This window comes from Micromys minutus (genome assembly GCF_963924665.1).
Source record: "Micromys minutus genome assembly, contig: SCAFFOLD_145, whole genome shotgun sequence".
NCBI lineage: Eukaryota > Metazoa > Chordata > Mammalia > Rodentia > Muridae > Micromys > Micromys minutus.
The window spans coordinates 420,956-433,316 of NW_027667191.1; the positions used below are offsets into that span (position 1 = coordinate 420,956).

General features: G+C 38.5%; 1 pseudogene across 1 annotated transcript in view; it reads left to right on the forward strand.

The window, feature by feature from the left end:
• The first annotated feature begins 3,502 nt into the window (after window positions 1–3,502).
• Window positions 3,503–12,361, forward strand: part of LOC308416199 (eukaryotic translation initiation factor 4E transporter-like) — a 39,232-nt pseudogene continuing 30,373 nt past the window's right edge. Inside the window, exon 1 of the transcript in view lies at window positions 3,503–3,685. The product of the transcript in view is annotated as a eukaryotic translation initiation factor 4E transporter-like (transcript). The remainder of the gene's footprint in view (window positions 3,686–12,361) is intronic.

A 12,361-nucleotide genomic window follows, 5' to 3' on the forward strand; every position in this document is an offset into this window, starting at 1 on the left:
TTGATCCCCTATGTGTTCAAGAAAAAGTTTTCATTGCAAAAAATAAACCATAGATTTTTCTAAAATACATGAATGTGTATATGGAAACAAGGAATACACAGTAAGTAAATATTATCCATGTTTTATACAATTAAATTTATAGGAGAAAAATATTGGCCTCTAGGAAAGAGGGAAAACCTGGGAAATTGCACTCTATGTCACATGCATTGTCTCGTGTGAACTTATTATTGAGAAAAGTTTTCCTCATCTATGGTCCCTAGAAATTTGGGTGCTAAAAAAGTCTCTTACTCACGTCCGGGCCCTAGCCAACTCTCCCCATGTAAAGCATTCATGACTTCCAATGAAGCGAAGAGGAATCTCTAGCTTTGGAAGGAAAGGTTGCCAATGGGTATTCCCTGGGTCACATGTGAGGTTGTAGAAAAGGGTCCCACAAAAATTGATCAATTCTAGGAGAGCTATTTAGCAGGTAGGCCATAGCAGTTCCCAGTTACATCATCAGTAACCCCTTTCTTAGACATTCTCTTGTATCTAAGAGAGAACTAGAATCTTCTGTGCTGTCACCAATGTTGTGGTGACACCAACAGCCTTTGGAATATTCCTTCAGTGTCTTTTGTGTTCACAAGCAGGCATGTTTTTCTAGCTGCACAGGCTAGTTCCGAAGGAAGATCAAGGAGAGAACAGACAGAGGCAGAAGGAAGCTGGCCTCCTGTCTTATTGCAAAAAAAAAAAAAAAAAAAAAGAAAAAAGAAATCATTCTGAGGAAGGCACAGTGAGTCCTGGGCAGAGGTGGGGAACTTCCTGGAAGAGTTAGGCTTGAGCTGAGCTTTCCAGGAGTAGTCCTTACCGGATGGAGCCTTGGAATTTCTCCATGGCAGACCAAGTGTCAAGAATTTCTGATAATTAGTTTGACAGAGACCCAGAAAGTGACAAGCCTGCAGCTACTTTTCTAGGAGCTCTTTAATTTCCTTTTGAGTGGCAGAGAATGCTAGGAGGAGGCAATGTGATAATAACAACGTGTCCCTTCATAGTAGGGAGCTGAAGCACTTCATCCTCTAGGTTACTGTAGGTTACATGAGTAAGTTCTGATGATGAGAACAGAAAAGGATGCTCTTCTGGTCATATATGGATCTCTCAAACACCTTGGGTTTGAACACACATGATTAATGCTTGATGGTACTAAGCACTATGAACCCCAGGATTTACCTACACCACATTTGATATGAGATGACAATATCCGCAAATCTTTATGTCTGAGGCAGCTTATGGATTTCAGGGCAAGGGGGCTGTAATAGGGACAGTTGCATACATATGGAGATGGTGGCAGGGAAGAGAGACATAGCTTAGCAGCCCAGCTTGAAGATACGTTTTATTCCAAATTCAGGGATTCACCCTAATTTTAGCTCTTTTTCTTCCTCTGCCCTGTTCTTAGAGCTCAGAATGTTCTCCTCTGCCCCTGGGCCATCAAATGTGCAAATTCACTTGTGTTTATCTATCTACAGTGTCTGCAAGGAAGGCATCATCCCAAAATTACACCAGTAAAAAGGAGCAGTTGAGAAAATTGGAAGAACTGAAAGTAGCCATTCAGAAGATGACTTGTGAGAGGGATGAACTTTGTCAAATCCTTAGCCTCTACAATTATAATGATTTGAACTACAGGTATTCATTTGTGCCCAGTAGTGTTGACTGTATTGTACCCTCTCTATTAAAACAAGATTTCCTCACATCAAAGGAGTGTGTCACCTCTCATCTAGGATTTTAAGAAGCTTTGGAAGGTGATGACTTGTGAAATAAACTAGGTGCTATGTTCAAACTCTTTTACACTCAGCCTTGAAGTGCTTGGAGTCTGGTTGGGTCTGTCACCAGCTGGAAGGGCCTGGTCACACTTGCTGCCTCTCAGTGTGAGAATAGCAGTCTGGTTGGGTCTGTCAACAGCTGGAAGGACCTGGTCACACTTGCTGCCTCTCAGTGTGAGAATAGCAGTCTGGTTGGGTCTGTCACCAGCTGGAAGGGCCTGGTCACACTTGCTGCCTCTCAGTGCCTGTGGGTCATGACCGCTTTATGCTGATTTTGTTCATGATTTTATGGCACCTCCCTGGATTTTTTGGCATTGTTATTTTTTTATATTTGTGCATGTGTTGGTGTGTAAGTATGTGAATATATTTGTGTGTGTTTTGTTCAGCATCCTGGGGCCTGGCTTTTGTTGGGGCCTGTGGATTTGTCTGATGCACAGATGGCAAGTCATGATAGTGATGAGTCCATGGAGGCCTACACTGATCAACAGAGAGCTTTCTCCATGTGTTTACCTTAGTGGCACATAGGAGTCTTCTAGAGGATAAGGTATTATAAAGCCTCTTCCTTGTAAGACTAGCTATGTCCTCTGGAAATTCATGGAATAATAGGAACCAAGGATAAAGACATCCTGCAATAAAAACAAGAGAAATATCATCAGAACTATCTGTTGGACCAAAGCCAGTGGTACAGAATGGTAGAACCTTCTTACAGAATTAGTCTCTTCCTTCAGGATTACCTGAGGAGTTCTTGAACTTTAGCTCCTTCCATTTGGTCCCCTGGCTCTGCTGTCCTGTGTCCAAGATAATAAGTTTAATCAGCACTAATAAGACTCAGTTTGATGGAACAAGGGTGTTGCATATACTGGGCCGGGTTAGTAGAGGATACAGCCTGATTTCACATAGTTCTTGAATCCTGAGTTCAGAGAGTTATTTGTTCCTTCGGGCCATGCTCTAATATATGCTGAACACTGAATTTCACTTGCTTAAATCACAACCTGAGATGAAAATGATGGACATGGAGAAAATGACCCACTTGATAATTAATGCCATAAAGTAGTTCAAGGAGATAACAGAAGAGAACAATTTCTACCAGTGAGTCCTACAGAGTTGAGACCCCAGTACTAGGGAGGGAATACTTCTGTCCTGTTAGACCTATGAACATATATCTATACTGTCTGCCTCTTAACAGGAAACCTGCCTGGAGGCTCAGGCCTTTCATTTTTACCTCTTGTACTCAGTTGACTTACGTGTGAAGAGTGTATAAGAACAATATTTATTCTTCAAAATTTAGGATCCTCTGGACAGAAAAGTTATGCATCATGATGGGAATATCAATCAACCCTGAACTTCTAGGGCTATGACAGGAGATTTAAAATTTTGTGATCCATGAGAAACACATGGAAAGATTATAACTTTTGAGTTTTCTCTCATCTCTCAGATGGGATTTGCTGATGGTTTAAGTATACCAGGATCATGTGCTCCCATACAGTCTATTTCCTTTTCCTTCATGCACATTAACCCTCTTAGTGTCAGGATTTTTAGAAGTACTTTGATTAATGTGTAATGGGGTTGGTCTCTGGATTTGACCAGCCTCTAATTGGTGCTGTGTCTCTAATTGGGGATGTCTAGGGATCATGTCCCTTGCAGGGATAATGGTACTTGGAAGATTATCAGGCAAATGAATGCTGGCTGGGATTTCTTTGTTGTTCAGCATGAGACACTGCCACCTCCTATGTAAATGTACTCAAGTGAAGTACAAAGTAAGAACCTTGCTGAACGAGAACAGAAAACTGCTGCTGGAGCAGAGTGAACTGCAAGCAGCCATTGAGGAGGTAAGGAGGTTCTGTGAGGAGGCCAGAAAGAACCCCTCTGTCCCAACTGCCAAGCAGCAGCAGGTAGGATTAGATATCAGGGGATTGCTAACCTCATGTCTAACCATAAACATACATAAATCCACTGCATTGACCTATGTCTCACCCAACACTACATTAAGTTTGAAGCCTATGTGGGAGCCCCTCTTTAGAATAGCACAGAGCTTTGAAGGATGAAGTAAAGTAAATTCTTTTTACAGGGATCATGCAAGTTCAGGAAGAAAGTAGCTTGCAAGGATGAGAGCTAATGAAAATGCCAAATAAATGGTTCTCATTGTCCTCATTTGGTGGGTTTGTTCTTTCTCCCCTCTTTTCTCTGTATGTCAAGATGCTTTGTGTATCTTGGGTCACTCTGACAGAGCCTGAGTAGCAGCTTGTTAGTCTTGTTATCTTGAATGCTACTGGAGAGTTGGCCTTGTCTCTGAAGCTTGTCCCTCCTGTGGGCCTTTGGGCTTAGGAGTTAGAGTGCTCCTGGGTGCTCAGTTCTCTGGGGGCATGTTGTGGGTACAAATGATAGTGGGACTGTTCTAGCTATGGTTGCAGATGGAGAACAAAAGGTAAGTTATTTTCTTATCTTTCTGCTGTATCTACTTTAAGTCTTTTAGCATCATCCCAATTATTATTATTAATTATAGCTACTATTTTTTAAGAACTCTTACTTGTGTAAGCAGGTTGTTAATTTCAGGTTTGTTATATTCATAGTTTATTTTCCCTTAGAATTTTAATGACCAATGAGAAGGATGCAGCGGGTACTGAGGGGATGGAGAAGGAGCAGGGCATTTACAAAGCTGGGATCCTATTGTCTAGGCATTTCTTAGGCACTGCAGATATGGGCTCACAAATGCATCTTTGCATTCAGATGACATATACTGTTTGTAAAATCAGAATTACCTTTATTTTTGTTTTTTCTTTAAGATATGAAGTAGTTGTTCCTTCTTGGGGCAAACATTATTTTCAGTTTTTTTTTTTTCAGCACTTCATTTTTACTTTGAATTTTTTAAGATGACTTCCTTGTGATGTACAAACTGTAATTCCTCATGCTCATACTGAATCTCCTTTACAGTCTTGACAGCAGGTTGATTCAAACTTAGGGATCTCTGAGTGAGCGTGCAGTGAAGCCACAAAACTGAACACATTCATGTGTAGAAAGAAGAAAACTCATGTGGAAGTTCAAAGCTGCCATGATCATATTTCACAGGACAGAGAGAATAGCAAAATTTCTTGCCTGTTATAGACAGAGTGGAGGTAGCTGCTGGCAGGAGTATGTAAGCTGAGCAGATTGGTAGACTTACAGTAGCAGCAGGAAAGTGAGTAATGTCAAGAGAAGGGTTAAATACAAATAACTCAGGTCTTCCAGAGTGATCAGGCAAAGGAGATCTGAAGAAATTTCTTGTTTGTGACATGAGACAGCCACTGATTATTTGTAAGACCCCAGTTTAAGGTAATTATCATTTCATAAAAGATTAGTAGTACAGGAAGTATGTATGACTCTCCAGAAGTAGAGGGTAAGGTGAGATGTAAAAAAGAAGTAAAGAAAACCTCGAGAATCATGTTTCTTGAAACCCATCAAGAATTCTGATGATGAAAACAGCAAAAGAGAGTGAGTGCAGGTGAAATGGAGAGGGATTAACAAGGAGGCCCCAATCATAAGACTGCTTAACGTTTTAGTACCAAAAGTTAGCACCATAACAGAATGCACCTCAAGATGTCCAGAGTATCCTTGAATAATTGTATAAAGTATACAGAAACAGTAGAAATAAAATGTGGAAATGTCAAATATATAACAAAGTTACAATAAGAGCAATATAAAACACATCAAAACAATAAAATTAGGAAGACAATATTTATAGATTTTCTTATGTAATATATATACATTATCACATACATTAATAACATTAATAAAAGTACAACAATCAAATTAGATTTTTGTGTTTGAAAAAATGAAATTAAAGACATCAACTTTTACTCACTGAGTAGAAACACAGTATATACACACTGTATATGATTGCAATTAAAATAGGAATCTTTCTGGTCATCATTTATGGCAATGTAAAAGTAACTAATGCTTTACAAACCACAAATGCCAGATATGTCCCAGCATCCTTCAAACTCTCAGGGTACTTTCTGAAGATGAAAAAAATTTAATTAAAAAAAGGGGTAATCTCGCTTTAACATCCCGCATAAAAGGGTACTATTTTAAGATTAAATAAAACTTTGCAGTTAATAAAAACGCACTTCACATTTTTAACCCTAAATTCTCTCTTGTTTGGCCCCTCAGTCTCCTCATTCCTTCTAGTTGAGGTCCTTCAATTCATAGGCAGTCTCTTTCAGAGAAGTCTCAAATTTTCTGCCCTCCCTTCTAGAGTAAATTGTCCCTTATTATCTGTATTTAATCATGTGCTTTGTCTTCTTACAGGATGTTGTATAACTGTTTAAGCAGCTTCAGGATCATGCATCCTAGTGCATTTATATCAGATTGAATGGGATTATCATTTCAACGACTGCAGATGATCTCCAGAGAACACTGAAATAAAATAACAAGGAAAAAGTTTAAGAACATGGATTCTTTTTCTGTTACTTTGACAAAAAAAAAAAAAGACCTGGAAAATCCCTAAGAATCTGAGTGTGATATGAGACATAGTACAAGGTCTATTATCACAGAGTCTAATTGTGAAACAACTTAGAATACTAACAAAGAGGAAACAAATCGAGTCCATCCTGAAGCAGGGGAGTCAATAAACTATCCAGAGACCAATGGTGGGATAAAAAAATAGAAGGGAAGAGTGGTAGTTTGTCAGATCTTGAAGTCAGCCTTTGCTCATACAGAAAAGGGGGAGAGCACACACTGAGCTGTCATCTTTAAACTCTCCATTATATTGTAGGAACAACTGCACTTGATTAAGTTGCTTACATGCCTTTTACCCCTAGCACTTCTCACTCTGCTACTGTGTGTCATGGTGGCAGATTTTCTCAGGGGTTCTTATTTTCAGCTGTCATGACACTGTCTTGCTTTTCTGCCTGGTTGTTATCATCTCAACTAAGTCACCCTCATCTACCACAAGACCCCTAGTTGAAATTTAAGCCTCATTTTGAGGTAGCAAGAGAGTGGAAACAATCTATGATGTTACAGAATAAATTCCAATGTGTCTATGGTATGATCTGATCTAGTCAAATTCCTGGCCTATCCATTCTTCCTTCTATAAATTCATGGGATGTTCTTTTTCTTGTAGTCATTAACTAAAAAAAATATAATGATCTACCCAGACATGGGACTAAAACCTAATGTCTCCTAGTCTCTATGTGGAAACCAGCTTCTTACTCTGGAGTCACTGGGTCACCTGGAGACTGAAATTCAACTTTCTGAAGAATTGTACAGGACTTCTCACAGGGCTGTATCACTTACTACCACCAGCAAAATCTAAGGCCCAAATTTTCATGAAGCCAATTTTAACTCAATGTGAACCCATATGGAATAAAACCAGTGACTGAGTGCTCCAGGTACAGTGCACTAAACTGTCCTGGACCTCATGTGGCTAAAATTGAACACACACACACACACACATGCAAAAAAACATACAGTTGTGTATATGAGCATACAGAGAAGCAAAAGAAGAGACACAGACTCACAATCTCTCATAAAAGTATCCACACCCACAAAACCCCACATAGGCACACATATCTACACATACTTAACATGGGTACACACATGCTCTCCCACACCTGCACTTAAGCATGTATGTGCATGCATGTGCATTTATACGCACAAAGCATATTGTACAAAGACCTACACACATGCCAGGCACGCAGGCATGTATACACACACAAGCATATTCACATGTATATAAACACACAACGAGGGAGACTAACACCCACACACATAGTACCACAGAAATACATGAGAACACTCCACAAATAAAAGCACAAACAGCAAAAACAAGACACACAGAGAGACACAGCCACACAATCCCTCCATTACCCCGAAATGCCAGAGAGAAGACTGGCTTGTTGCAGCAACCATTCTGCTGAAGGAGAAGGTACTGGGTCCTCTGATATGTCTACAAGGTTCTTAGACTCAGCCAGGCTCTGCTGCCCTGGCTTGAAAGTTATTTTCAAAATAAAATTTATGTCCAAAAAATAACATCAGTCCAAGTACAGACAGAAGAATGAAAACAGAAAGTAAAATACTGATGCATCCCTGTAAAGAATTCCCAAGTCCACACAGACACAACACGTACCGAAACCAAAACCTTAGGTGTCCCTGCCATGACCACCCAAGTCCACAGAAAACAAACAAAACAAATAAGACCAAAACAAAATGTCCTACATGTTATTTCCACAAAAGACTGATACTTCCCATACCAGGTGGCAGCTCAATCCAAGCTGCCGCTGGGTTAAGAAGGACCATGCTCAATCCTGTTTCCCAGCTGGATTCTGGAGCATCCTCCAGATTCCCATGGCCTGTGAAGTCCCAGCACGTCTGTACATCACAACAACCACCTACGGTCTCTCTGAGACCCTAATACCTCTCACGAAGGGACTCTCACCTCTTGATAGTAGATACTATCACAAAGGGACTCAAACCCCTCAAACCTTGGTCTCCCAAACAGACAGTGGAAGCAGACAACAAAGAACAGAGACAACAGAAAACAGAAAATACACAAATATAGAAAATAAACAGACCTGCTCAAGCAAACCTCTGATCTCGCCAATTGTGGGTCTGGGGGAAGCGCTGTTCCCTGCCAATGCACCAAAAATGTAAGACCCCCAAGTCAAAGGGATACAAATCAGAAAGGAAGAAGTCAAAATATCACTATATTATAAACAGTATACTTAAGTGACCCCAAAAATTCCACCAGATAACTCCTACAGCTGATAAACAATTCAGCAAAGTATCTGGATATAAAATTAACTCAAACAAATCAGTAGCCTTCTTCTACTCAAAGGATAAAAAGGCTGAGAAAGAAATTAGACAATCTACACCCTTCCCAAAAGTAACAAAGACAAATGATATGTACAACAAGAATTTCAAGTCTCTGAAGAGGGAAGTTGAAGAAGACCTCAGAAGATGAAAAGATCTCCCATGCTCATGGATTGGAAGGATCAACAGTGTAAAAATGGCCATCTTGCCTAAAGCAATCTCCAGATTCAATGCAATCCCCATCAAAATTTCATCTTAATTCTTCATAGCGTTGGAAACAGCAATTTGCAAATTCACATGGAATAACAAAAAAATAAAAAAAACAGGATAGCAAAAACTATTCTCATCAATAAAAAATTTTCCTGGTGAATCACCATTACTGACCTCAAAGTGTATTACAGATCGATTGTGATTAAAAACTGCATGGTATTGGTACAGAGACCAAATGGTAGGTTAATGGAATAGAATTGAAGACCCAAAAAATGAACCCAAACACCTATGTTCACTTGTTCGTTGACAAAGGAGCTAAAAAAAATTCAAAGAAAAAAAGACAGCCTCTTCAACAAATGGTGCTGGTTCAAGTGAGAGTCAGCCTGCAAAAAAATAAAACTGATCCTTTCTTCAGTCCGTGTACAAAGCTCAAGTCCAAGTGGATCAAAGACCTACACATAAAACCAGCTACACTGAAATTATTAGAAGAGAAAGTAGGGAAGAGCTTAGAACATATAGGCACAGGGAAAAACTTCCTAAACAGAACACCAATAGCTTATTCTCTAAGATAAAGAATCAATAAATGGGACCCCATGCAATTGCAAAGTTTCTGTAAGGCTAAAGACACTGTCAAGAGGACAAAACGGCAACCAACAGATTGGGAAAAGATCTTTACAAGTCCTACATCTGATAGAGAGCTAGTATCATATATATATATATATACATATACATATACATATATATATATATGTATATATAAAACTCATGAAGTTGGACTCTAGAGAATCAAAGAAACCTATTAAAAATTGGGTACAAAGCTAAAAATTAACTTTCAACTGAGGAATATCAAATGGCTGAGAAGCACCTAAAGAAATGCTCAACATCTCTAGTCATCAGGGAAATGCAAATCAAAACAACTCACACCAGTCAAAATGGTTAAGATCAAAAACTCAGGTGATACCAGAGGCTGGTGAGGATGTGGAGAAAGAAGAACACTGCTCCACTGTGGGTGGAGTTGTACACTGGTACAACCACTCTGGAAATCAGTCTGGTGGTTCCTCATAAACTTGTACATAGTACCACCTGAGGACCCAGCTATACCACTCCTGGTTATATAACCAATAAATGCTCCAACATCTCACAAGGCCATGTGTTCCAACATGTTCGTTGCATCCTTATTTATAATAGCCAGAAGCTGGAAAGAATTCAGATGTTCTTCAACAGAGCAAAGGATACATATATTGTGGTACATTTTCACAATGGAGTATTAGAAACAATGACTTTATGAAATCCCTAGGCAAATTGAATGAACTTGAAGCTATCATGCTGAGTGAGATAACTCAGTCACAAAAAACATTTCAAGGTATGTGGATACTAGCCCAAAGGCCTCAAAATACCAATGAAACAATTTAAAGAAATTATGAAGTTCAAACAGAAAAAGAGCAGAAGGTGGATGCCTCGGTCCTCCTAAAAGGGAGAACAAAATACTCATGGGAAGAAGTAATGGGACAAATCGAGGAGCAGGGATTGGAGAAAAGATCGTCCAGAGACTGCCTCACCTGGAAATCCATCCCATATGCAGCCATTAAACCCATGCACTATTGCTGATGCCAAGTAGTGCTTACTGGCAGGAATCTGATATGGATGCCTCCCCAGAGGTTCTGCCTGAGCCATACTGATAGAGAGGAGAATGCTTGCAGTTAACCATTAGACTGAAGATGGGGACCCCGATGAAGGTCGATGAAGGAGCTAGAGAAAAAACTGAAAGAGCTTAAACTGTTTGCAACCTCATGGAAAGAACAAAATTATCAACTAACAAAAACCATCACAACTCCCATGGACTAAAGCACCAACAAATGAGCTTGCATCAAGAGACTCATGGCCCCAGGTGCATATGCAGCAGAGGAGAGCATTGTCTGGCATCAATGGGAGGAGAGGCCTTTCTTCTAGCAAAGGCTCATTTTCCCAGTGTAAGGAAAAGCGAAGTCATTGAAGGGTGGAGAGGGTAGTTGGGAGAGGGATCACCTACATGGAGGTAATGGGAGGGGGAGGGGAGATGGAATAAAGGGAAAGGGGATAACCTGAAATGTAAATACAAAAAAAACATCCAATTAACAAGAGAAAAAAAGAGCTTTTAAATTCTTTTTATACCTGAAATATATTAAAATGACAATGCCTATTATTATCATCATTATTGTTATTATTATTAATTGCATTTTAACTGGAGGATCTACCATTAAGAACTATTATGTTACTTAAAATTATGTACATGGTAGTATAAATGAAGGACTCAGGCTAAATATATTTTCTTTCATAATATGCATTTAATATGTGAAAATCATAGAATTGACCTGCAAGACTTAATCTTTCTAAAAATATATTAAAATTGACTATCCATTAAGAATTAGAATTCACTTAGCTTCTCTATACCTACCTTCATAACTACAAAAAGCAATTTCAGCTTTTGAAGGATTCAATTCAAATGTTTTGTCTAGAATCTGGATTCTCCCTTACTGATGAATCTGGTATGTCTGCATTAAAATAAGATGTGATCATTGTTATATCCTTAAATTTTATCAAAGAAATGCAGTTTCTATTATTTTCATTAGCAAATGTTTATGTTCTAAGCACCTTATGAATTGCCATTACTTTTATATTTAGTACAAAAAACTAATAAAATTACTTTTTACTCTTCAGCAATAGTCAGATAAAAACATGTCAAAAACTCAAAAACTATCCTTTTCTAATAAATGTAAACCATCCTATGGCTTTGTAACACAGTACCTGGTGTAGGCAAGAATGAAAGTGGTGAGAGAACTGAACGTAGGAGAACTATGCAGCTCACTGTAATAGGAAAAACAGGAAAGAAGTTTCTTAATATAATTTATTTTTATTTCCTAAAAAACTTTCTATAGAACTTAAAACTAATATGTTAAAGAAATTTCAAGTTTCTGCCAGCCATTTGATTAAACAATATCTTATTGATCACCTTTAGTAACTTTATTTTTCTGTTCTTCATATCCAGAAATTAAGCTGGTGTAACTAGATAATCTCATCTAGACACCATATCCATCTATACATGCACACACATATATGCACATTATGTAAATATTTTTATATACCATGACACATCATCTTAAAACTCAAGGTTTTTCTTTTATACACAGGTAAAAAAACAGTCTAACAGTATTATTTTGTACCTGTCATGAAAGACTTCCACCTTCAGCTAAAAACATGAGTTCAATTATAATCAGTACTAAGTGCTTTACAGAACACAATCCCTGTATCAATAGAAAAACAGCTTACCGACATTTATAATATCCAAACCAAATTTGCAATCTCACACAGATGTATAAAAGTGCCCGGCCTACAGAGTCAACTGGTACATGACACCTGAACCATAAAGAGGTCGACTAATAATTGAAAAGTATATTAAAGCAAAATTTTAGTCATTGTCTTTGAATAATACTATTAGGTTAAAGATAATGTGTTCTTTTATACAACTTTTCCTACTACATTTAAAAACATACTACATTCCTAAAACACAATCTCAGTCATGTCTCTACAAACAA